This window comes from Stomoxys calcitrans, chromosome 1 (assembly GCF_963082655.1).
Source record: "Stomoxys calcitrans chromosome 1, idStoCalc2.1, whole genome shotgun sequence".
In the NCBI taxonomy this organism is placed as follows: domain Eukaryota; kingdom Metazoa; phylum Arthropoda; class Insecta; order Diptera; family Muscidae; genus Stomoxys; species Stomoxys calcitrans.
In genome coordinates, this window is record NC_081552.1 from 235,849,834 (window position 1) to 235,850,153 (window position 320).

Here is a 320-nt window from a genome sequence, read left to right on the forward strand (position 1 = left end):
CTGTCTGTCCGTCCGTCTATCCGTCCGTCTGTCCGTCCGTCCGTCCGTCTGTCCGTCCATCCGTCCGTCTGTCCGTCCGTCTGTCCTTCCGTCTGCCCGTCCGTCTGTCCGTCCGTCTGCCCGTCCGTCTGTTCGTCCATCTGCTCGTCCATCTGTTCGTCTGTCCTTCCGTCCGTCCGTCTGTCCGTCCGTTTGTCCGTCCGTTTGTTCGTCCGTCCGTCTGTCTGTCGAAAGCACGCTAACTTTTGAAGGAGTAAAGCTAGGCGCTTGAAATTTTTCACAAATACTGTTAATTAGTGTAGGTTCGGATTGTAAATTGA